Raw genomic sequence first — 24,355 nt, 5'->3', positions numbered from 1 at the left:
CAAAAAGCTTTCATCTTTGACCATATTTTTTTTCTGTTCAGTAGCAAAGCAAACTGCCATCGCCCACCTACTATACAACAGTAGTGGCAAAGCAAGCTGTCATCGGCGACGTTCAAGAGGAGTGGTGGCAAAAATATTTCAACTTTGACAATAATTTTTGTTTGTTTCAGTATCAAAGCAAGCTGCCGTGGTAAATCTATTATACAACAGTAGTGGCAAAGCAAGCTGTCATCGGCCACGTTCAAGAGGATTGGTGGCAAAAATATTTCAACTTTGACCATAATTTTTGTTTATTTCAGTATCAAAGCAAGCTGCCGTGGTAAATCTACTATAAAATTGTAGTGGGAATTCAAGCTGCCATCGGCCACGTTCAGGAGGGGTGGTGGCAAAAACATTTCAACTTTGAAAATATTTTTTTGGTTCAGTAGCAAAGCAAACTGCCGTCCTCCACCTACTATACAACAGTAGTGGCAAATTAAGTTGCCATCGGCCTCGTTCAGGAGGGGTGGTGGCAAAAACATATCAACTTTGACCACATTTTTTTTTAATTCAGTAGCAAAGCAAACTGCCGTCGTCCACCTACTATTCAATAGTAGTGGCAATTCAAGCTGCCACCGGCCACGTTCAAAAGGTGTAGTGGCAAAAACTTATCAACTTTGACCATATTTCTTTTGGTTCATTAGCAAAGCAAACTGAAATCGCCTACCTACTATACAACGCTAGTAGCAAATTAAGCTGCCATCGGTCACGTTCAAGAGGGGTGGTGGCAAAACATTTCAACTTTGACCATATTTATTTTGGTTCAGTAGCAAAGCAAACTACCATCGACCGCATACTATACACAGTAGTGGCAAAGCAAGCTGTCATCGGCCACGTTCAAGAGGAGTGGTTTCAAAAACATTTCAACTTTGACCATAATTTTTGTTTATTTCAGTATCAAAGCAAGCTGCCGTGGTAAATCTACTATAAAATAGTAGTGGCAAAGAAAGCTGCCATCGATCACGTTCAAGGGGTGTGGTGGCAAAAACATTTCAAATTTGACAATAATTTTTGTTTGTTTCAGTACCAAAGCAAGCTGCCATTGTAAATCTACTATACAATAGTAGTAGCAAAGCAAGCTGCCACCGGCCACGTCCAATAGGGGTGGTGGCAAAAACATTTCAAATTTAATCATTTTTTTTGGCTCAGTAGCAATCCAAACTGTCGTCGCCCACCTACTATACAACAATAGTGGCAATTCAAGCTGCCATCGGTCACGTTCAAGAGGGATGGTGGCAAAATCATTTCATCTTTGAACTTTTTTTTTTGGATCAATAGCAAGGCAAGCTGCCGTCGTCCCCGTACCATACAATAGTAGTGGCCAAGCAAGCTGCTGTCGGCCACGTTCAAGAGGGGTGTTGGCAAAATCTTTCAACTTTGACCATATATTTTTATTCGTTCAGTAGCAAAGCAAACTGCCGTCGCCCACCTACTATACAATAGTAGTGGAAAAGCAAGCTGACATCGGCCACGTTCAAGAGGTATGGTAACAAAGACATTTCATCTTTAACCATATTTTTTTTATTTCAGTAGCAAAGCAAATTGCCATCGGCCACGTACTATTCAACCGTAGTGGCAAAGCAAGCTGACATCGGCTACATTCAAGATGGATGGTGGCAAAAACATTTCAACTTTGACCAAATATTTTGTTTTGTTCAGTAGCGAAGCAAACTGCCGTAGCCCTCGTACTATACAATAGTAGTGGCAAAGCAAGCTACTATCGGACAAGTTCAAGAGGGCTGGTGGCAAAGACATTTCAAAATTGACCATTTTTTTTATTTCAGTAGCAAAGCAAACTGCCGTCGCTCACATACTATATATTAGTAGTGGCCAAGCAAGCTGCCATCGGTCACGTTCAAGAGGGATGGTATCAAAAACATTTCAACTTTAACCATACTTTTTTTGGTTCAATAGCAAAGCAAGCTGCCATCGTCTCACGTACCATACAATAGTAGTGGCAAAGCTAGCTGACATCGGCCACGTTCAAGAGGACTGGTGGCAAAAACAATTCAACTTTGATCATATTTTTTTTGGTTCAGTTGCAAAGCAAACTGCCGTCGCCCACCTACTATACAACATTAGTGGCGAAGCAAGCTGCCATCGATCACGTTCAGGAGGTGTGGTGGCAGAGACATATCTATTTTGATCATATTTTCTTTTTGGTTTCAGTAGCAGAGCAAACTGCCGTCGCCCTCGTAATATACAACAGTAGTGGCAAAGCAAGCTGCCATCGGCCACGTTCAAGACGTGTGGTGGCAAAAACATTTCAACTTTGGCCATAATTTTTTGGTTCAGTAGCAAAGCAAACTACAGTCGCCCACCTACTATACAATAGTAGTGGCAAAGCAAGCTGCCATCGGCCACGTTCAAGAGGGATGGTGGCAAAAATATTTCATCTTTGGCCTTTTTTTGGATCAATAGCAAAGCAAGCTGCCGTCGTAACCGTACCTTACAATAGTAGTGGCCAAGCAAGGTGCTGTCGGTCGCGTTGAAGAGGGGTGTTGGCAAAACATTTCAACTTTGACCATACTTTTTTTGGTTCAGTAGCAGAGCAAACTGCCTTCGCCTACCTAATATACAATAGTAGTGGGAAAGCAAGCTGACATCGGCCACGTTCAAGAGGGGTGGTAACAAAAACATTTCAACTTTAAATACATTTTTTTGGTTCAGTAGCTAAGCAAATTGCCATCGGCCACGTACTATAAAACAGTAGTGTCAAAGCAAGCTTTCATCGGCCATGTTCAAGAGGGGTAGTGGCAAAAACATTTCAACTTTGACCATAATTTTTGCTTGGTTCAGTAGCAGAGCAAACTGCCGTCGCCCACCTAATATACAACAGTAGTGGCTAAGCAAGCTGCCATCGGCTACGTTCAAGAGAGGTAGTGGCAAAATCATTTCAACTTTGACCATAATTTTTGTTTGATTCAGTAGCAAAGTAACCTGCCGTAGCCCATCTAATATACAATAGAAGTGGCAAAGCAAGCTGCCATCGGCCACGTTCAAGAGGGATGGTGGCAAAAACATTTCATCTTTGACCATAATTTTTTTTGCTTCAGTAGCAAAGCAAACTGCCATCGGCCACGTACTATACAACAGTAGTGGCAAAGCAAGCTTTCATCGGCCCTGCTCAAGAGGGGTAGTGGCAAAAACATTTCAACATTGACCATAGTTTTTTTGGTTCAGTAGCAAAGCAAACTGCCGTCGCCCATCTACTATACAATAGTAGTGGCCAAGCAAGCTGCTGTCGGCCACGTTGAAGAGGGGTGTTGGCAAAATATTTCAACTTTGAACATACTTTTTTTGGTTCAGTAGCAGAGCAAACTGCCGTCGCCCACCTAATATACATTAGTAGTGGCAAAGCAAGCTGACATCGGCCACGTTTAGGAGGGGTGGTGGCAAAACATTTCAACTTTGACCATATATTTTTTTTTGTTCCATAGCAAAGCAAACTGCCGTCGCCCACCTACTATACAATAGTAGCGGCAAAGCAAGCTGGCTTTGGCCACGTTCAAGAGAGGTGGCGGCAAAAATATTTCAGCTTTGACCATATTTTTTTGTTTCAGTAACAAAGCAAACTGCCGTCACCAACGTACTATACAATTGCAGTGGCAAAGCAAGCTGAGCTCGGCCACGTTCAAGAGGGGTGGTGGGGAATACATTTCAATTTTGACCATATTTTTTTTGGTTCAGTAGCAAAGCAAACTGCCGTCGTCCACGTACAATACAATAGTAGTGGCAAAGCAGGCTGGCATCGGCCTCGTTCAGGAGGGCTAGTGGCAAAAACATTTCAACTTTGACCATATTTCTTTTGGTTCAGTAGCAAAGCAAACTGCGGTCGCCCACCTAGTATACAATAGTAGTGGCAAAGTAAGCTGCTATCGGACACGTTCAAGACGGCTGGTGGCAAAGACATTTCAAATTTGACCATTTTTTTTTATTTCAGTATCAAAGCAAACTGCCGTCGGCCACGTTTAAGAGGGATGGTATCAAAAACATTTCAACTTTGACCATACTTCTTTTTGGTTCAGTAGAAAAGCAAATTGCCATCGGCCACGTACTATTCAACCGTAGTGGCAAAGCAAGCTGCCATCGGCCACGTTCAAGATGTGTGGTGGCAAAAATATTTCAACTTTAACCATATTTTTTTTGGTCCAGTAGCAAAGCAAACTGCGGTCGCTCACCTACTACACAATAGTAGTGGCAAAGCAAGCTGCCATCGGCCACGTTCAAGACGTGTGGTGGCAAAAATATTTCAGCTTTGACCATATATTTTTTTTCGTTCAGTAGCAAAGCAAACTGCCGTCGCCCACCTACTATACAAAAGTAGTGGAAAAGCAAGCTGATATCGGCCACGTTCAAGAGGTGTGGTAACAAAGACATTTCATCTTTAAACATATTTTTTTTGTTTCAGTAGCAAAGCAAATTGCCATCGGCCACGTATTATACAACAATAGTGGCAAAGCAAGCTGCCATCGGCCACGTTCAAGAGGGATGGTGGCAAAATCATTTCATCTTTGAACTTTTTTTTTTGGATCAATAGCAAGGCAAGCTGCCGTCGTCCCCGTACCATACAATAGTAGTGGCCAAGCAAGCTGATGTCGGCCACGTTCAAGAGGGGTGTTGGCAAAACCTTTCAACTTTGACCATTTGCCCCACGTTTAAATGTTCTGCCTATTGTATACCGGATGACGACACTGCGGGTACCGAGGACGTGACGCAAATACGCACCACGTCTAAGTGTTCGCACTATGGTATACCGGATGACGACCCTTCCGGGATAGAATGCGTGCTACCAATACTCCCCGCGTTTAGAAGATCTTCCTCTTGTATACCGGATGACGACAGTTCGGGAATCAAGAATGTGACGCAAATACGCCCCACGTTTAACGGTTCGACCGATTGTATAACCGATGAGGAAACTTCGGTAATAGAGGACGTGCTTCTAAATACGCCCCACGTTTAAAATTTCTGCCTATTTTATATTAGATGACGACCATTCCGTGATAGAGGGCGTGCCGCAATTACGCCCCACGTTTAAATGTTCTGCCTATTGTATACCGGATGACGACTCATCGGTAATAGAGGACGAGCCGCAATTACGCCCCACGTTTAAATGTTCTGCCTATTGTATACCGGATGACGACACTTCGGGGACTGAGGACGTGACAAAAATACGCCCCACGTTTAAAGGTTCTGCCTATTGTATACTGGATGACGAATCAACGGTAATAGAGTACGAGCCGCAATTACGCCCCACGTTTAAATGTTCTGCCTATTGTATACCGGATGACGACTGTTCAAGGATTATGTGCGTGTCGCAAATATGCCCCACGTTTAACTATTTTACCTATTGTATACCAGATGACGACTCTTCGCGGATAGAGTGTGTATCGCAAATATGCCTCACGTTCAACTATTTTAATTATAGTATACCAGATGACGACTCTTCGGGGATAGAGTGCGTGTCGCAAATACGAACCAAATTTAACGATTCAGCCTATTGTATACCTGATGACCCTTCAGGGATAGATGACGTGCCGCAAATACGCCCCAAGTTTAGCGGTTCGGCCTATTGTATACCGCATGACGACCCTTCGGGGATAGAGTACCTGTCGCAAATAGGCCCGATTAAAGGTTCTGCTTATTGTATACCGGATGACGAGTTTACGATAGAGGGCGTGCCTCAAATACGCCTTCCTTTTAAAAGTTCCGCCCTTTGTATACCGGATAACGACCCTTCAGGGATAAAGGACGTGCCGCAAATACATCCTACGTTTAACGGTTCGGCGTATACCGGATGACGCCTCTTCGGGTATAGAATACGTGCTGCCAATACGCCCCACGTTTAAAAGTTCTGCCTATTATATACCGGATGACGACCCATCGGTGATAGAGGACGTGCAGCTATCACGCCCCACGTTTAAAAGTTCTGCCTATTGTATGCCGGATGACGACACTTCGGGGCAGAAGACGTGACGCAAATACGCACCACGTAGGATGATTCTACGTTTTGTATACCGGATGAACAAACTTCAGGAAACGAGGACGTGACGCAAACACGCCCCACGATTAACTGTTTGTCCTATTGTATACTAAATGGCGACTGTTTGGGGATAGAGTGCGTGTCGCAAATATGCCCCGCGTTTAACTATTTTACCTATTGTATGTCAGATGACGATTCTTCGGGGATAGAGTGCGTGTCGCAAATTTTCCCCACGTTTAACAATTTTACATATTGAATACCAGCTGACGACTCTTGGGTTATAGAGTGCGTGTCGCAAATAACCCCCAAATTTAACGATTCGGCCTATTGTATACCTGATGACAACCCTTCAGGGAGAGAGGACGTGCCGCAAACACGCACCATATTTAACGGTTCTGATTATTGAATACCGGATGGCGAACCTTCGATGATAGAGGGGGTGCCGCAAATACGACCCACATTTAAAGGTTCTGTCTATTGTATACCGGATGACGACCCATCGGCGATAGAATACTTGTCGCAATCACGCCCCACGTTTAAAGGTTCTGCTTATTGTATACTGGATGACGAAACTTTGGGGACCCAGGACGTGACGCAAATATATCTTACGTTTGAAGGTTCTGATTTTTGAATACCGGATGAGCAACCTTCGTGAATCGATGACGTGAAGCAAATGCGCCCCACGACTAAATGTTTGTCCTGTTTTATACCTGATGTCGACTGTTCGGGGATAAAGTGCGTGTCGCAAATATGCCCCAGGTTTAACTATTTCACCTATTTTATACCAGATGACGAGACTTCGTAGATAGTGTGCGTGTCGCAAATACGCCCCAAAATTAATGATTCTGCCTATTGTATGCCTGATGATGACACTTCCGTGATAGAGGGTGTGTCGCAAATACGGTCCACCTTTAACGGTTCGGAATATTGTATACCGGATGATGATCCTTCTAGCATAGAGAGCGTGCCGCAAATACGCCCCATGTTAAAGGTTCTGATTATTGTATACCGGATTAGGACCATTCGGGGATAGAGTGCATGGCGCAAATACGCTCCACGTTTATCGGTTCGGCCTTTTGTATACCGGATGACAGCTTTTCGACGAGAGAGGGCGTGCCGCAAATACGCCTAACGTATAAAAGTTCGGCCTATTGTATATCGGATGACGACACTTCGGGGATAGAATGCGTGTCGCAAATGCGCCCGTCGCTTAACGGTTCGCCCTATGGACAACCGGATGACGACTCATCGTTTATAGAGGACGAGCCGCAATTACGCCTCACGTCTAAATGTTCTGCCTATTGAATACCGAATGACGACACTTCGTGAATCGAGGACGTGACGCAAATACGCCCCACGTTTAAAAGTTCTGCCTATTGTATACTGGATAACGACTCAACGGTAATAGAGGACGAGAAGCAATTACGCTCCACGTTTAAACATTCTGCCTATTGTATACCGGATGACGAATCATCGGTGATAGAGGACGAACCGCAAATACGCCCCACGTTTAAATGTTCTTCCTATTGTATACCGTATGACCAAACTTCGGGGACCGAGGACGTGACGCAAACACACCCCACATTTAACCCTTCGCCCTATTGTAAACCGGATGACGACCCTTCAGGTATAGAGGACGTGCCGCAAATACGTCCTACGTTTAACGGTTCGGCGTATACCGGATGACCACCCTTCGGGTATAGAGTGCGTACAGCAAATACGCCCCATGTTTAACGGTTCTGATTGTTGTATACCGGATGACGACCCTTCCGTGATAGAGGGCGTGATGCAAATACGCCCCAAAATTAAAGGTTCTGCCTATTGTATACCTGAAGACGACCCTTCCGTGATAGAGGGTGTGCCGCAAATACTGTCCACGTCTAACGGTTCAGCATATTGTATACCGGATGACCATCCTTCTAGGATAGAGTGCGTGCCGCAAATATGCCCCATGTTTAACGGTTCTGATTATTTTATACCGGATGACGACCCTTCGGTGATAGAGGATGTGCCGCAAATACGATACACGTTTAACGGTTCGGCCTATTGTATAGCGGATGATGAACATTCTGGGATAGAGTGCGTGACGCAAATACGCCCCACGTTTAACTGTTTGTCCTATTGTATACCAGATGACGACTGTTCCAGGATAAAGTGCGTGTCGTAAATATGCCCCAGGTATAACTATTTTACCTATTGTATAACAGATGACGACTCTTCGCGGATAGAGTGTGTGTCGCAAATATGCCCCACGTTAAACTATATTAATTACTGTAAATCAGATGACGACACTTCAGTTTTAGAGGACGTGCCGCAAATATGCCCCACGTTTAATGGTTCGGCCTATTGTATACCGGATGACGACCTTTCGGGGATAGATTGCGTGCCGCAAATAAGCCCGTTTAACGGTTCTGCCTGCTGTATACCGAATGACCACTTTTCGATGTTAGAGTTCGTGCCGCAAATACGCCTTGCTTATAAAAGTCCCGCCCATTGTATACCAGATAACGATACTTCAGCATGCAGTGCTTGTGGCAAATTCGCCCCACCTTTAACGGCTCGACCTACTGTATACCGGATGACGACCCTTCAGGGATAAAGGACGTGTCGCAAACACGCCCTACGTTTAACGGTTCGGCGTATACCGGATGACGACTCTTCTGGTATAGAATGCGTGCTGCCAATACGCCCCACTTTTAAAAGTTCTGCCTATTGTGTCCCGGATAACGACACTTTGGGGACAGAGGACGTGACGGAAATACGCCCCACGTTTAAAATTTCTCCCTATTGTATACCAGATAACGATCCTTCCATGATAGAGGTTGTGCAACAAATACGGCTCACGTTTAACGGTTCTGCCTATTGTATACCGGATGGATTGTATACCCTTCGAGGATAGAGTGTATGTCGCAAATATGCCCCATGTTTACCGGTACTACACATTGTATACCGGATGACGATCTTTCGATGATAGAATGCGTGCCGCAAATACGCCCCATGTTTAAAAGTTCGGCCTATTATATACCGGATGACGACACGTCGGGGATAAAGTGCGTGCCGCAAATACGCCAATTTAACGATTCTGCCTATTGCATACCGGATGATGACCTTTCGATGATAGAGTGCGTGCCGCAAATGCGCCACACGTTTAACGGCTCGACCTATTGTATATCGGATGACGACCCTTCGGGCATAGAGTGCGTGCTGCCAATACGCCCCATATTTAAAAGTTCTGAAAATATTATTCCGGATGACGACCCATCGGTGATAGAGGGCTTGACGCAATCAAGATCCACGTTTAATTGTTCTGGCTATAGCATACCGGATGAGGACACTTCGGGGACAGACCACGTGTCGCAAATATACCCCACGATTAACTGTTTGCCCTAATGAAAACCGTTGTCATTAAGTCCTCATATCGGAGATAGAGGGCGTGCCGCAATTACGCGTCACGTTTAATCAATCTGCCTATTGTATACAGGATGACGAGCCATCCGTGATAAAGGACGTGATGCAAATACGCCCCACGTTTAAAGGTTCGGCCTATTGTACACCGGATGACGACCCTTCGGAAATCGAGGACGTGACGCAAATACACCCTACATTTAAGTGTTCGCCCTATTGTATAACGGATGACGACTCTTCAGGGATAGAGGACGTGCCACAAATACGCCGCACGTTTAAAAGTTCTGCCTATTGTATACCATATGACGACACATGTGTGATAGAAGACAAGCCGCAATTACGCCCCACGTATAAATTTTCTGCCTGTTGTATATCGAATGACGGCATTTAAGGGATCAAAGAGGGTCGCAACGAAGCCCCACGTTTAACTGTTTAGCCTATTGCATACCGGATGAGGACACTTCGTGGACAAAGGACGTGACGCAAATAAGCCACTTGTTTGAAGGCTCGACCTATTTTATAACATTATTGATGACGACCCTTCGGAAATCGATGACGTGACGCAAATACACCCTACATTTAACTGATCGCCCTATTGTATAACGGATGACGACCTTTCAGGGATAGAGGACGTGCCACAAATACGCTCCAGGTTTAGAATTTCTGTCTATTGTATATCTTATGATGACCCATGGGTGATAGAAGACGTGCCGCAATTACGCCCCTCGTATAAAATTTCTGCCTATTGTATATCGAATGACGGCATACGACCCACGTTTAACGTTTCGGCCTATGGTAAAGCAGATGACGACACTTAGGGGATAGAATGCGTGTCTCAAATATGCCTATAGGTTTAACTGGTTGATCTAATATATACCGGATGACGACCCTTCGGGTACAGAATTAGTGACGCAAATACGCCCCACATTTAACGGTTCTAGCTATTGTATACCTGATGACGACCCTTCAGGGATAGAGGACGAGACGCAAATACGCCCTGCGTTTAACGGTTCGCCCTATTGTATACCAGACGACGACCCTTCGGGGATAGAGGACGAGCCGCAAATACGACCCACGTTTAACTGTTTGGCCTAATGAAAACCGGATGACGACCCTTCAGCGATAGAATGCGTGCTGCCAATACGCGACACGCTTAAAAGCTCTGTTTATTTTATACCGTATGACGACCCATGATTGATAGAGGACTTGTCGCAATTACGCCCAACGTTTAAAAATTCTGCCTATTGTGTACCGTATGACGACCCTTCCGTGATAGATGATGTGCCACAAATACGGCCCACGTTTAACGGTTCGGCCTATTGTATACCGGATGACGACATTTCAGGGATAGAGGACGAGCGGCAAATACGCCCTGCGTTTAACGGTGCTTCCAATTGTATACCAGACGACGACCCTTCGGGGATAGAGGACGTGCCGCAAATACGACCCACGTTTAACTGTTTGGCCTAATGAAAACCGGATGACGACCCTTCAGCGAGAGAATGCGTGCTGCCACTACGCGACAAGCTTAAAAGCTCTGTTTATTTTATACCGTATGACGACCCATGTGTGATAGAGGACGTGTCGTAAATACGCCCCACGTTTAAACGTTCTGTCTATTTTATACCGGATGACGACTCATCGGTGATAGAGGACGAGCCGCAATTAAGCCTCACCTTTAAATGTTCTGCGTATTGTATACCAGATGACGACGCTTCGGGGACCGAGGACGTGACCCAAATACGCCCCACGTTTAAAAGTTCTACCTATTGTATACGGGATGACGACACAACGGTAATGGAGGACGAGCCGCAATTACGCCCAACGGTTAAATGTTCTGCCTATTGTATACCGGATGACGACTCATCGGTGATAGAGGACGAGCCGCAATTACGCCTCACGTTTAAATGTTCTGCGTATTGTATACCAGATGACGACGCTTCGGGGACCGAGGACGTGACCCAAATACGCCCCACGTTTAAAAGTTCTACCTATTGTATACTGGATGACGACACAACGGTAATGGAGGATGAGCCGCAATTACGCCCAACGGTTAAATGTTCTGCCTATTGTATACAGGATGACGACCCATCCGTGATAAAGGACGTGATGCAAATACCCCCCACGATTAAAGGTTCGGCCTATTGTACACCGGATGACGACCCTTCGGAAATCGAGGACGTGACGCAACTACACCCTACATTTAACTGTTCGCCCTATTGTATAACGGATGACGACCCTTCAGGGATAGAGGACGTGCCACAAATACGCCGCACGTTTAAGAGTTCTGCCTATTGTATACCATATGACGACACATGTGTGATAGAAGACGAGCCGCAATTACGCCCCACGTATAAATTTTCTGCCTATTGTATATCGAATGATGGCATTTCGGGGATCGAAGACGTGTCGCAAATACGCCAAACGTTTGAAGGTTCGACCAATTTTATGACGGATGACGACACTTCGATGATCGAAGACGTGTCGCAACTACGCCCCACTTTTAACTGTTTGTCCTATTGTATACCGGATGACGGCTGTTCGGGTATAAAGTGCGTGTCGCAAATATGCCCCAAAATTAACGATTCGGCCTATTGTATACCCGACGACGATCCTTCCGGCATAGAGGGTGTGCCGCAAATACGCCCTACGTTTAAGGGTTCGGCGTATACCGGATGACGACTCTTCGGGTATAGAATGCGTGCTGCCAATACGCCCAACGTTTAAAAGTTCTGCCTCTTGTATCCCGGATGACGACACTTTGAGGACAGAGGACGTGACGGAAATACGCATTACTTTTAAAGGTTCTGCCTTTTGTATACCGGATGAGCAAACTTCGGGTATCGAGGACGTACGCAAATACGCCCCACGTTTAACCCTTTTGCCTATTGTATATAGAGGGATAGAGGGCCTGCCCCAAATACGCCTCAGCTTTAACGTTATTAATTGTATTTCCTGTAATCCTAAACGCGATGACCATATTTAACTTCGACGGGAGGCTGCTATTGCCCTTAGGAAAAATAAATTAAATGGCATATAGCCATAAACGTGATAAAAATTAATACACATATTTTCGAAGTCACTCTTGGAATACTTTACCTTATTTTTAAATAACAATCTCGGGCTGTACCATATTTTACAAAACTTATTCCATATTATTAGTAAAATGATTATTTTAACGATACTTACAGATATAGTTACGATATAACAGATTATAATGATATAATATAATTCAATACAATTAATAACTACAATATATATTTCTCAAAATTCTGTTGTTATAAAATGTCAGCTACTGTTTAATATTTAATTTTTTTAAATTTATATTAAATTGTGGTTCTGAAAAGAACCGATTTTGCAGGTAAGTAGTATATTTTGAAATGTAGACCATTTGTCTATGGCTCTGGTGCTTGTTAAAGCTCTGAGCTGGTCTTTCCTACGTAAGTCTCGGGAACAGTTCACGGACGGGTCTCCGAGCGGCTGTTCAGTACCGTCGCGACATTATTGCGTATTTTGATCGCTAATTCCCTATCGTGTTTTCTCCCTGATCTCTAATTGACCGCTTTATTGCGCGCCAGCATTCGTCTCCTCTTGGCTGCGATCCTGTGATGGTTTCCTTGTTTACTATTCCCTCTGCATTCCTTAACTGGTAGTTTCCGTCAGCTGTCCGATATCTGTTTAGGGCCTCTACACTTTTCCCAATTTCGCATGTCTCCAATATATGCGTCGTGTCTTCTGGACCTGTGCGACACTCGCAGAGTCCGTCGGTCTATTTTAATTTAAATCTGTGCAGGTAGGCTTGCATATTTCCGTGTCCTGTCATCAGTTGCACAGCCTTCCTGCTCAGTCCTATATTTTCTCTCCCCACTTGTTGGCAGTATCTGTAGAGGGTTCTCCCTTTAATTGATTGCTCCCAATACATTTACCATCTTTTTTTTACTTCTCCTTCCTTGATTCTCTTGATGGTTCTGGTGCTGATCCATCCGTGGTTTTTCAGTCCTATTTCTTCGTTTACAGTGGCTTCTCTCGCGAGTCTGTCTGCGGTTATCTTTTCCTTCGTTATCATTCTCCGGCACCATTTTAGCGATATTTCACTACCGCTTTTCTGCAAATCTAGCAAGGTTGCTTTGATTTGCATTATGTCCTTATTTTGTGTGTTTGCGTGCTCGGCCCACCATTTGGACATTCTACTGTCCGTTCGAATGGTGATTGATCCCGGTAGGCTTCTGTCCCGTACCAGAATTCTGCCGCTCTGGAGCTCGATTCGTCTTTTATCTTTAGACTTATCTCTTCTGTCCGAATCACTATTCCTATGCCTGCTTTTCCTTCCTTGGCACTAGCGTCTGTCCATATCTTGGTGTTTCCGACGCAATTTGTCCGATTTTCCCACGGTTCCCCCCATGGCCATGGAAATTTCTTTGGTTCTAATCCTTTTGGCCCATTGGGGTATCCGTATTTTTCAGCAGCTCACCCCTGGATCTCGGCTTCCAGGTATAGGGTTGGTGTTAAAGCTATTACCTGCAGAGCATTATTCTATGTGGTTCGATAGGCGCCTGTGATTGCTAACCCTGCCGTTTTTGTGCTACTGCTAGCGTTGTCCTAGCCCTTCCCATCGAGGCCCTGTATCCCCATATTTCTGCACCGTATAATACTGCGAGTTTTATGACCCTGTCGTATATTTGACGCATGATCTCTGGTGCCCTAGGGTTGCTTCTTCTGCGCAGTGTTCCCCAGAGTCGGCACATCACTGTTTTCTGTTTTCTTCCTCAAAGCTGTATGTGTTGTATATACTGCTGTTTCCTGTCAATTGTCACACCCAGATACTTTATTGTATCTTTGACCTGGATGATGTCTTCGAGAAGTTTGACCGTCGGTGGTCTGCTGTTTTTCTTGCTCCAGAAACAGCAAGCCTCAGTCTTTTCCTTGTTCTATTATGCTCCTGCGCCGTAGGCCCATTTTTTTGGCAATTTTCCCAACAGTTGTTCCAGGCAAGGTCCAGCCTGTTTCTGATGTATTTATTGCTGAGAGCAACCACCTGGTCGTCCGCGAATGCCTGAATTCTCATTCCGCAGTCCCCTACTTCTGATTCAGAGACTTTGTGGAACCAGCTGTTCATGCCCAGCAGCCATAGCGTTGGCCTTAAGCTTAACATTTGCGGACATCCCTTGTCAATTTCCATTGCCACCTGGTTGCTGATGATTTTCCTTCCCGTCAAGAAGCTGGCTATTGATCTTGCCATTTTCTTATTTATTCTGCTTCTTCGCAGTTCTTGCAATATTTCTTCCTGGGCTGCTCTGTTGAAAGCGTTTCGGAGGTCCAGCGCCAACATTAGAACGCGTTTCCTTTGTTCTTTTTCGGGTGTTGAACCATTTCAGTAGATCACTCACAGGTTTTACGGTTGACCTGTTTTTTCTGAAGCCGTACGGCCTTGAGTCGTGTAGCTCCATTTTCTCCGCCATTGCCTGTAGTCTCTGATTAAGTACTTTGTCTAGTACTTTTCCTAGCGTTTGTAGAAGGCTGATGGGTCGTTCGCCTCCGTCGCTTTTCTTTAACCAGCACAGTTTGGCCGTTTTCCATATCTTAGGAAAGTATACCGCGTTGTAACAGTTCCTGTACAGCGTCAGGAACTCGTGTTCTTTGGAGATCCAGACATTCTTCAGGAGCTCGTTTGGTATGCGGTTTTCCCCTTCTGCCTTTCGTATTCTCATGTTCTCTATAACCGATTCGATTTCTCCTTCGGTTATTTCTTCCTCGCCAGTCTCCGTACCCGGCCATTCCTCGCTTATGACTTCGCGAGTTCGCTCTGTTTCCTCCAGCTCCATTGCTGGGTGGTATTTCTCCACTCTTTGTTTTTCGGCTGCTTCTCTTGCCTACAGGGTTGCGTCTTTAGGCGCTGCTACCACTTCGCCTCTTCTTTTGCCCATTTTTCTGATGGCTTCCCAATAACGTCCCACGAGTTTGTTTCTATCAGGTTGTTAATCGCCTGACTGTCGTGCCCGGTTTTCTTTTCTCGTATCATTTTCCGATACTCTCTCTTCAGTTCGTTGTACTCATTCACTATTTGTTGATTGTCCGTGCTTCTTCTTATTCTCCTCTTCAGTGGAGTTAGCGCTCGTTTATGTTCCGCACACTGCCCGTCCCACCATTCATTGCCATTTTTTACCATGATGGTTTTTCGTTTTACGAGTCTCCCTGCTGCATGAATGGCTTTTTGAAGTCTGGCCGCCTGCTCCTCAATCACTTCGTTTGTTACTGCTTGTCCGATATTGGTCTCTATTTCTTCCAGTTTCACCCTGACCAGATCCCAATTGGTGCTGGCGAAATCCCATATTGCCCTTTTTCTTGGGTTGGTTTTCCCATTTCCGCTCGACACTCGATATTCGATATATCTGTGGTCGCTTAGTGTTCCCTCGTCATTCCCTCCTTAGTTCTCCCTTTGATTTTCCATTCTTCCACGTGTATTCCCCTACTCCACGTGAGGCCCATGTGCCCTGTGCCCCTATTACAATCGAAGCTGGGCACCGTGTAGTCTCCTTCTGCGAGCTCTAGGCCGTGGCTGATTGCCCAGTCTAGAAGTTCCTCATCTCTTGGTGAGCTTCTGGAGCTTCCCCACAACGTGTGTTTTGCGTTGAAGTCCCCGGCGACTATCCATTTGCCTCGGTATCTGTTTATTCCGGCGGTGAGTTCGTCTAAACTTTTCAGTGCCCTCTCGCTTGGTTCCTTGTAGACGTTTGTGATCAAGGCGTCCTCTATTGCGATTGTTGTCACATTTTTTGACAACTCCTCCATCAGTAGGGACTAGATTTCTTCTCTGGTCCAGATTTGGCTTTTGCTTCCCGTCATCTTTCTCATGAGTTTCCAACCTTCCCATGCCTGTGTCCTCGGCGTTGGTTCCTGGAATAGTACTATCTCCAATCCATCTCTAGTAGCATATTGAAATACACATAGGTATGTGAATTAATTTACTTAGATCTGGTATATTTGGTGACTGCTTTGGTACCTTCGCTAACGGCATGCTTAGCCAATTCAGCGGGTAACAATCACCTAACGGCGGGTTGGATTTCTCTGCTCGTGATCTGGTCGATCTTTTATTGTAATGGGCGAGGCGCGACACCTCGGCGGCTATCCTTTCGAATATATCGTCTACGAAAGAATTTATGATCGACATGGCCTTGGTGGAGATACACGTATCGGGATGAACCTGCTTTAAAACTTTGTATATGTAAATCGCATAGCTTTACTTCCTCACGCGCTTCTTTTTCTTATCGCTCTTAGAGTTATTTTTCTGGGCTTTTCCAGCTTTCTTGGCCGCCTTACAGTTTGTCTTTGGTGGCAATTCGAAATAAAAATCCGGACGTCTCACGTACCTCAAAGAGTACTTAACTAAATAAATGCCTTTAATTCTAGAACTTATAACATTCGAAGGAAAACTTCTACGCCCCGCCCACAGCCCTTGTTAGAGTCTGATTGGTCGCGTATTATATATCGAGTTTGGCTGGCGAACAAAATTCCAGGCCGATCTGTAAGAAATTTTCAGTACCGTTTTTGATTTAAAGGTGAGCAGTATCTAACAACGATCGAGATTAACATGTCCGGACGTGGTAAACGCGGAAAAGTGAAGGGAAAGGCGAAGTCTCGTTCCAATCGTGCGGGATTACAATTTCTTGTCCGTCGTATTCACCGACTTCTAAGGAAAGGAAATTACGCCGAACGCGTAGGGACCGGTGCTCCCGTTTACTTAGCTGCCGTAATGGAATATCTGGAGGCCGAAGTTCTCGAGTTGGCGGATAACGCCGCTAGCGACAACAAGAAAACAAGGATTATCCCTAGGCATTTACAATTGGCGTTCAGAAACGACGAGGAATTGAATAAACTGTTATCTGGCGTTACTATTGCCCAGGGCGGCGTTTTGCCTAACATTCAAGCAGTATTATTGCCTAAAAAGACAGACAGCAAAACCGTTGGAAGCGGACGTTGATTTTTGTCCTGTTTTCTTTTCGACGGCTTTTTTTGGCAGAAGCTTTTTTCTCGGCCAGAGTTGCAGATTCACCTTTCTTACTTTTAGCTTTCTTAATTGAGACGGCTGCGGTCGTCTTTTTTTCCGTTTTATCCGAGGTTTTTTTGGCAGACGCTTTTTTACCCCCGGCTGTCGTAGCTGACGCGGCACCTCCTACTGATTTTCGCTTATTTTTCTGTAAGGTTTTGGCAGTGGCCGTTTTTATTTTCTTCGTACCTGCGGCTATCGTACCTCCTACTTTACGTGCCGAAGCCGCTAATTTAAATGATCCGGAAGGAATTTCCGCTTTTATCTTTCAATCCTTTAATTGCATTCGTTACTATATCAGCGATCGGAGGATGACTAGCTTTCGATTTAGAATTCTTCGCCTTGCTCGATGTGGATTTTTCTTTTTCCCCCCCTGCAGACGAACCTGCGCTACTGGCTGTAGCTGATGCGGCTCCCTTAGCCAATACCGAAGATGAATTCGACCCGGTCGGTGTGCCTTTTGACGATGCGTTAACAACGGCGGCGGAGTTTCCTCCACTCCCTTGATTCGACGAAGGAAAAACCGCTTGTCCGCTAATATCGACGTCCGACATTCTGATATAATTTCTTAATTTTCTTATAAGAACGTTCTTATCACGATTCGTTTGACAAAGTTACGTACGTGCGTATGTTTCACTTTCGCGTATTTTAACTGTCTGACGGCCGCTCTCATTTAATGCGTACCCTATATGATATGAGCCGAACGCAGAACTGAACGGTCGAGCGCGAACGACGTTCCATATTTCGGCTTCGTCGAAAAGTTCATCGAGCTTGGAACCGTTTACTTATTTCTCATATTAAATACATAAATCCTTTAGAATATCATATGATTTATGTTCGAGGCGTTAAAAGATAAAACGTGGTTGAAGTAGCCATCTTTGCCAATAAATTCTACGTTGACTATCGTCCTAAAAGGAAGCACAAAATCAAGCATTGCTCCCGATTCTGTCGAAACTACCAATTTTCATTCGAGTTATAGACTATCCGTTATAACTATGAAAATATATCTTTTCAAATCTACGTCTCCCAATATATCGTCTTTTGATATAAATGCAATTCCGTACAGATTTAATGCTATTATTGGAGAAACGGGACATATTATTTCTAATTGATGCCGTACAGATTGTTCGTTGTCCAAAACGAATCTATATCGAAACGTACCGTTGTCGAATTAACTCCAAGGAAACAATAACATGAAAAAATTACCGATCCTATACTAATATACTTCTTTTTTAACGGTTTCTTAATACCATCCGAACTCTGGGTTACAATTGAACGTATCGAGTGAGCAACGATATCGAGACTTCTATGAAAATATCGCGTCAAATCCTTCTCTATCGGTACAATGCTCATATATGTTATAGTATATTCTGCTTCTTTAGTTGAAATCTGTTTTCATAAATAGTTATCTCCTTGAAACTATCAATTTCTATTACATCAATAAATACATAAAAGGCGTAGGTAATACGTAGGCAGAGCGTTTATCTCCATACGTACGCGCGTAAAACTACCGTTTCCTCTTTGAAATCTTAAGGAATCTCCAAGCTCTTCGACGCGATGTTTATCTCGGAGTATTTTCTCTCTAAAGGAAAACTATATTAAAGCTTCAACGAAGATTCGGTATTCGATTGTTCACTATCATTTACATTTAATATGAAATCTTATCTTAAACTTTACCTATCTTTTTATATTACGATCGTCTATTATAATGCAGTATATTTGTTACTTTGCAAGTAAATCTTAGAATAATGGAGCAAATATTTTATAAAATTTAACATCATCTTAGTCCATATTCGAATAATAAATTTCTTTTTTTAATGGTAGTAAAATTGTGGCTCTGAAAAGAACCGTTGTTTTCTTTAGTTGAATAGATACGTTGTTCTGTTTTAATTGGTCAGTATATATAATACTTTATTTAACCGCAAAATCCATATAGAGTTCGTCTTTGGCGTTTGAGGGCGTATACTACATCCATTGCGATAACGGTTTTCCTTTTGGTGTGTTCGGTATATGTAACGGCATCTCTGATGACCTTTTCCAAAAACACTTTTAAAACACCTCTGGTCTCTTCGTAAATCAGACCAGATATACGTTTTACGCCGCCTCGTCTAGCCAATCTTCTGATGGCGGGTTTCGTAATACCTTGGATATTATCAGGAAGCACTTTGCGATGCCGCCTAGCGCCTCCTTTTCCCAAACCTTTACCACCTTTACCTCTGCCCGTCATGATTTATTCAATTTAGTATTAAAAAAATCAAATTTATAATCGAATTGTGCGTTGTACACCTCGAATACTACAGGTAACTGTTTCAATTTCAAATCCTACCATAGGTTTTGTTGAGTTCGAATCGGGTCCCGCCCACAGATGCTAGCTGGACCAATCAGAATATCTTCACACATTATAAAAAGGGAGATTTCTTTGACACCTTCGATCAGTTTCATAAAGTCCATTGGCGGTTGCTGTTGTAATTCTTCCTATACGTTTGAAGTCAAACTCGTTTAGACGATGGCTCGTAACAAGTAAACTGCTAGAAAATCAACCGGAGGTAAGGCTCCCGGAAAACATAGCCAGCAAAAGCGCTCCCGGTACCGGTGATGTTAAAAAATCGCATCGTTACAGACCTTGTACGGTCGCTCTAAGAGAAATCCGACGCTATCAGAAGAGTACCGAATTATCGATTAGGAAATTGCCTTTCCAACGATTGGTTCGCGAAATCGCTCAGGATTTCAAGACCGATTTGCGGTTCCAAAGTTTGGCAGTCATGGCTTTGCAAGAAGATAGCGAGGTCTATTTGGTTGGTCTCTTTGAAGACACCAATTTGTGTGCGATCCATGCTAAACGAGTAACCTGTATCATGCCTAAGGACATTCAATTAGCCAGACGTATTAGAGGCGAACGTGCATAAATGCTATGACGGTTATATATTAAAGTCGTTTTCTGTATTTATATAAAAAAAACGGTTCTTTTAAGAAACACCTTCTTCTGTTAGAAAAAGGAGATTAATATTTTTTTCTGTGTATATAACGCTTTAGTTATGATATTTGTGAATTGAATTTAGTGCATTATTCTCACAAATATATTGTGAATATTGAGAAATCCTTAGTAAATAAGGTGTGAACACCTGCTGGATTGACTTGAAGTTTATATCACGATAAGAAAGTAGTATCACATATACTGTTATTATGCTACCGTAAAGGAATGAATATATAAAATAAATTATTTTTTGTGGGTATTTTAACATTTTTATGAACGATTACTTTATTTTAATTTACTTCACTTCGTATATATCCTTTCTTCTTAATAGTAGTTTATTTCTTTTTTTTTTCTTTAAACATTTTCGGGCTCTGAAAAGAGCCGTTTTCCCCCCTTCATATTATTATGATCATCAGAAGTGGTATATTTAGTGGCAGCTTTGGTACCTTCACTAACGGCGTGCTTAGCCAATTCACCGGGTAGCAATAACCTAACGGCGGTTTGGATTTCTCTGCTCGTGATGGTCGATTTTTTATTGTAATGGGCGAGGCGCGACGTTTCGGCGGCTATCCTTTTGTATATATCGTGCACGAAAGAATTCATAATCGACATGGCCTTGCTGGAAATAGCCGTATCGGGATAAACCTGCTTTAAAACTTTGTATATGTAAATCGCATTGCTTTCCTACCTCATGCGTTTCTTTTTCTTGTCGCTCTTAGAGATATTTTTCTGGACTTTTCCGGCTTTCTTGGCCGCCTTACCGCTTATTTTTGGTGGCATTTCGAAATAAAAATCACGACGTCTCACGTACCTCAAAGAATACTTAACTAAAAAAAATGCCTTTTATTCTAGAAATTATAACATTCCAAGGAACACTTCTAAGCCCCGCCCACATCCCGAGTTAAAGTCTGGTTGGTCGCGTATAATATACCAAGTTTCGCTCGCGAACAAAATCTGTAAGAAATTTCCAGTATCGTTTTTGATTTAAAGGTTAGCAGTACCTAACAACGATCGAGATTAACATATCCGGACGTGGTAAAGGTGGAAAAGCGAAGGGAAAGGCGAAGCCTCGTTCCAATCGAGCAGGATTACAATTTCCTGTCGGTCGTATTCACCGACTTCTAAGGAAAGGAAATTACCCCGAACGCGAAGGGGCCGGTGCTCCCGTCTACTTAGCTGCCGTAATGGAATATTTGGCGGCCGAATTCCTCGAGTTGGCAGGTAACGCCGCTAGAGACAACAAGAAAACAAGGATTATCCCTAATCATTTACAATTGGCCATCAGAAATGACGAAGAACTGAAAAACTCCTCTCCGGTGTTACCATAGACCAGGGCGGCGTTCTACCAAACATCCAGGCCGTAGTGTTACCGAAAAAAGCAGATAGTAAAACCAAATAAGTTACATGAGCCTTAGGGCTTTTGAGTCGTACAAAAACCTTTTAACTATCGGTCATTTTCAGGACCACCAATATAATAAAACAAAAAAAAATTAATATTAAAACACATATTATAACTTGCTTTTACTAATTATTTAAAATACCCTAATAAACAGTTTAAGTATTTTAAAGATTGTTTTTTGGGTGTGAAAGATTTTTCTAGCGGTTCTCCTTTAGTAAAATCAACCGTATTATGACATCGCGCCTTGTATATAATATATGTAATTAAAGATGAATTAGTGGGTCGGTCGATTAAGTAAGTATAGAGTTTTGGAATCCAAACCGTCAAATAATTAGGGCCAATCGAAATCGGCCATCATCGATATCTCTTCTGTTGATCTCTCGATATTACCCGTTTTATATTTGCCACGTTTACGATACGGAATTACAGCATTAATGCTGTGAATTGTACATAAATTATTATTTTAGATAAAACTATGATGATTGTAATGATTATAAGGTTATAGTTAAACCTAATAGAGCTTCAATTTTTTAAATATTGACAAATTTGTGGTTCTGGAAAGAACCGTTGTTTAATTTTTGTAAAATTAATTTTGAGTATCACGTTTCATGTTAGTTCGCGAATAAACTATGTGGCTTAACCTCCAAACCCGTATAATGTACGTCCTTGGCGTTTCAAGGTGTATACTACAACCATTGCGGTAACGATTTTCCTTTTGGCGTGTTCGGTATATGTAACGGCATCTCTGATCACGTTTTCGAAGGACACTTTTATAACACCCCTGGTCTCTTCGTAAATCAGACCAGATATACGTTTTACGCCGCCTCGTCTAGCCAATCTTCTGATGGCGGGCTTCGTAAAACCTTGGATATTATAACGAAGCACTTTACGATGCCGTTTGGCTCCTCCTTTTCCCAAACCTTTACCACCTTCACCTCCGCCAGTCATATTTTATCGAATCTAAACAAAAAATATTAAATGATCTCGAATAAGTAGCGCGCCCACAACAAAAGTGCTTCGGACAACTGTTTATGATTGTTTTCAGTCAGCCCGGTTTTGTAGACTTGGGATTGAGTTCCGCCCACTAGCACAAAACGGACCAATCATATTAGATAACACGTTATAAAAAGGACTCTCTGATTTTATGACAAAATCAGTTCGAAAGGGGTCGCCGTCGTTTGCGTTTGATACTTATTCTCATTATCTCTAATTTAAAAATATGGCTCGTACCAAGCAAACTGCGCGAAGATCAACAGGAGGTAAAGCTCCTAGGAAACAATTGGCTACCAAAGCGGCCAGGAAAAGCGCTCCAGCTACCGGTGGCGTTAAAAAACCATATCGCTACCGACCCGTGACGGTAGCTTTGCGGGAGATTCGTCGTTATCAAAAGAACACCGAATTATTGATTAGGAAATTACCTTTCCAACGATTGGCTCCCGAAATCGCTCAAGACTTCAAGGCCGATTTACGTTTTCAGAATTCCGCGGTGATGGCTTTACAAGAGGCCAGCGAAGCTTATTTAGTCGGTATTTTTGAGGATACTAATTAATCTGCGATACATGCAAAGCGAGTAACCATCATGCCCAAGGATATTCAGCTAGCCAGACGTATCAGAGGCGAACGTGCCTAAACTATTTTCTATCATTTATAATACACTCATTATATTCGTATTTTGCAACAGAAAAAAAACGGTTCATTTCAGAACCACCTAAATTTAATTAAAGAAAAAGAAGATATTTCAATTAATATTCCTTTATCGATATTTAAATAAACACTTCACTAAAAGTCAAAATTTGTATTTCAATATTGGATACTACAATATACTGGAATTTTTTAAAGATTATTTCTTTTTTTATTTATCTAAATTGTGGCTCTGAAAAGAACCGTTTTCTCCTTTATGATATTCAAGGCTTATGGTTTACTTAGAACTGGTATATTTAGTGACGGCTTTGGTACCTTCACTAACGGCGTGCTTAGCCAATTCACCGGGCAGCAATAATCGGACGCCAGTTTGGATTACTCTGCTTGTGATTGTAGATCTTTTATTGTAATGAGCGAGACGGGACGCTTCGGCGGCTATCCTTTCGAATATATCGTTCACGAAATAATTCATGATCGACATGGCCTTGTTTGAGATACCCGTATCGGGATGAACTTGATTTAAAATTTTGTAAATGTAGATCACGTAGCTTTCCTTCCTCTTGCGTTTCTTTCTCTTATCACTTTTGGAGATAATTTTCTGAGCCTTACCGGCCTTTTTGGCCGCTTTACCGCTTGTTTTCGGAGGCATTTGGAAATACATATTAGGATATTAAATGATCCACGAAAAGTAATAGACTAAAATAAATTTCAATAAACCCTAGGATTTATAAGCTCCTTAAATACACTCCTAAGCCCCGCCTATTATATGAGTTAGCCTCTCGTTGGTCGCGTACGATATCATGCGTTCGGCTTACGAATAAAATTCAACGGCGAACTTTTAAACGAATTGAATTTTTCGGCGAACAATTA

At 43.1% G+C, this 24,355-nt stretch overlaps 1 pseudogene; it reads left to right on the top strand.

Moving 5' to 3' along the window:
• Positions 1-23,063: 23,063 nt before the first annotated feature.
• LOC143205624 (histone H3-like) lies at positions 23,064-23,474 on the top strand (annotated as a pseudogene).
• Positions 23,475-24,355: the final 881 nt, after the last annotated feature.

This window comes from Rhynchophorus ferrugineus, unplaced genomic scaffold (genome assembly GCF_030347505.1).
Source record: "Rhynchophorus ferrugineus isolate W39M unplaced genomic scaffold, kcgeb_rfMv2 rfM12, whole genome shotgun sequence".
In the NCBI taxonomy this organism is placed as follows: Eukaryota; Metazoa; Arthropoda; class Insecta; order Coleoptera; family Curculionidae; genus Rhynchophorus; species Rhynchophorus ferrugineus.
Note: the sequence above shows the minus strand (reverse complement) of the source record. Positions and strands in the feature narration are given on the sequence as shown.